The sequence below is a fragment of the Pinus tabuliformis genome, chromosome 6, assembly GCF_031772625.1.
Source record: "Pinus tabuliformis cultivar Carrire ecotype Pingquan chromosome 6, CPIR1, whole genome shotgun sequence".
Taxonomy (NCBI): Eukaryota; Viridiplantae; Streptophyta; class Pinopsida; order Pinales; family Pinaceae; genus Pinus; species Pinus tabuliformis.
This window is the reverse complement of record NC_142292.1, coordinates 1461944734-1461947506: the sequence shown is the minus strand read 5'-3', so window position 1 is coordinate 1461947506 and position 2773 is coordinate 1461944734. Positions and strand designations below refer to the sequence as shown.

The 2773-nt window shown below is 33.9% G+C and overlaps 1 pseudogene; it reads left to right on the top strand.

The window, feature by feature from the left end:
• The first annotated feature begins 1566 nt into the window (after positions 1-1566).
• Positions 1567-2547, top strand: LOC149264138 (uncharacterized; annotated as a pseudogene).
• Positions 2548-2773: the final 226 nt, after the last annotated feature.

Below are 2773 nucleotides of genomic sequence, written 5' to 3'. Positions count from 1 at the left end.
TCATGCAACAACTAACTAAGGGAGAACCTAGAGGTTTAGTTAAGGCATAAGGCTATATAAGGGACAAATAGTTTAGCTTCATCAACTACATATATAACTAATTTTTGCATAAGATAAAAAAAACTTGGATCAACTATAAGACTCATCAACACCATTTTCCACCAAGGAAATATACCAAAATGGATGAATGGATGAACATTGAAATTATGGAACATAAAAGAAAAAATTCACTAGGAGGAGATTCAAGCTACTCTCACCCTCTTTGGTTACTAGGTATTATAGTTTGCAACCCAGGTTTTTCATTTACCAGTACTACATCCTTCTTGCAAGAATTTGTGATACCATTGTTCAGATAGTTTTGGGTAGTGTTTTTGTTTGTCCATGAAATCCATGTAGTAAAGGCCAAACATATATCCATTCAAATTTATATAGAAATGGCCATAGAAAGTTCCCACACACTTTTTATCCTCTATAATTTATTCCATTTCACTTATTCAAACATTCATCTAATTTTTTAATAAAATTTTCTTCACCCTCTATCACATTCATAAATATCAATCAAACTTCAACATTAACAGAACACGTTCCTCATTTTGTTTGTCAAATGATGTAGTGTACTATGTAGATAGTCCACTAGAAACATATCATTCCATATTTATGAGAGTGGGATGTTGTCCTTATTGGCATCACCAAACCCTGATAGCACCAATCTTTAGATTTAGAAATAGATTTTCTTTTCTCATAGGCTTACACCTGCCAAATGAAATTTCAATGTGATTTCCCTATAGGTCTGCAAGAAGAGTTGGAATGAGTCCTATTATCCTTTTTCTACTTATACTACAACCCTTGCTTATACATTTGGATATACAATGTAGTCTTTAACGATGCAAGCAATTTAATTTTGGATGAAGCAACCCTTGCTTATAAATTTGGATATACAATGTGGGTTTTAGCAGTGCAATTGAATTTTGTATGATCAATCACCTTCATGTGACCCAACTAGACATTTTGTGTTTTATTTGGCCAATATAAAGTTAGAAATATTGTAAAAATCAAGGGTACATGTGCCCAGGCTATGAGAGTCTGATCGAGGAAATGTGGGGACCATTTGAAAATTCATGCCTCTTGGTGAATCTAAAATGCAACAGTCTTCATTTATGGTCTTGAGGTAATTTTTTTAATGAACTCTTGTAGAAATGCTTTTTTTTTTCAATCCATACCTTATTCTTTGTAGCGTTGTTTTACCATTTATCTTTTTTGGTCTTTTCAAAAAATGGTTTTTGTTCTTAGAATATGTGTGGCTTGTTTTTTGCTGTATCAATTTTTTGTGTACACATTTCCTGTATCAGAAAAAAATTCATTGTTCTATTTTTAATTGGAACTTGTTCTTTAAAATATAAATTGCTAACTAGAGCTACATATTTAGTTGTCTAAGAACACAAGCCATATTGTAGTTCTAGATTTCTCTTTTGATGTTGAGGGTATGAAATTTTTAAATTCTTGATACAATATATTCCTTTAATGGATACTAAACACTGATCATTCTGCTTGGCTTCATGTAACCAAATAACATCAAAGTCTGGTTCAGATTATGCAGAAACTAAGCAAGTTATGGCAGAGGCCAACTTCCATGAAAACTTTGGGACTGCATATTGGGTGTCCTACATTCAATGTCTGAACACCAAGGGTGGCGTCCCTCCACTAAATAAAAGCAGGTACTACTCAGAAAATTCACCACTCATACTTCCATTTGAAGCAAAATTTTGCTTTTACATGTGGGACAAGATACCTCCCTTGGCCCCTTCTACCATTGCAGTGCCAACCTTTGATCATGTATTGGTGGATGACTTCTTTTGCAAAGCCATGATAGACTACTCTTATGATGGATCTCAATGGAAGAGGAAGAATATGCATGGAAAACTATACCTTGTGACTGGAGGAGATGAAGTTGGATCCCTCTACATGTCAGACAAACTAGATAGCCATGGTGGCAGATTCTCCTTGGAGACCTATAGTCCCAATGCTTGGCAAGATTATTGGTCTCCTTGTTAAAGTGAATGATGATTCTATTCCTTGTTCCCTATCCAAAATCACCAGGAGTAGTTGAAATGTGTATGATGTTTTGTTGTTATACTTGATTTTAGTGGTTTTTTTGGTTCTCTCACCAAAACTTATCCCTATGAAACTCATTCCATTCCAGTGGTATAAGGCCACACCATTCATACAATGATTAATATTGTGGAGCTCACCAATTAACCAATACTTCCACACATTTCAATAATATTTTTATGGAATTTAACTTTATATTTTAATCCTTTTTGTTTGTTTTGGTTAGCATAATTGTTTTCCAGCTAAAATTTTCATAGTTTCTTTTTCAACTTTGTGAAAATGCAGGTCACTATGGGACCATTCAACTATTATACAATGGTGGGAACAAAAGGAGGAATTCCTCCAATGTCTTCAAACGTGATAAAGAAAGGGGCTTCATGGACATGGGTATTCAGTTCTTAGTTCTGGACGTAGAAGAATTGTTCTCCTTTGTTTTGATGAGTATGAAATTCCTCTTCGCTTTTGGTCTTGTTAGCTACTCATGGAGACATCAAAAATCACATAGGTAGCACAGATATAATTGTTACCATGGGAAGAGGAAGGGTTGAGTGGCATACTTTTGAGAAAAAGTGCTTCCCATAATTTTTGAAAAACTTATTTTATATTTTATGGTGAGAAATTTTTGATAATAATCGTAGTTTGTAAATCTAATGTACGTGTATAT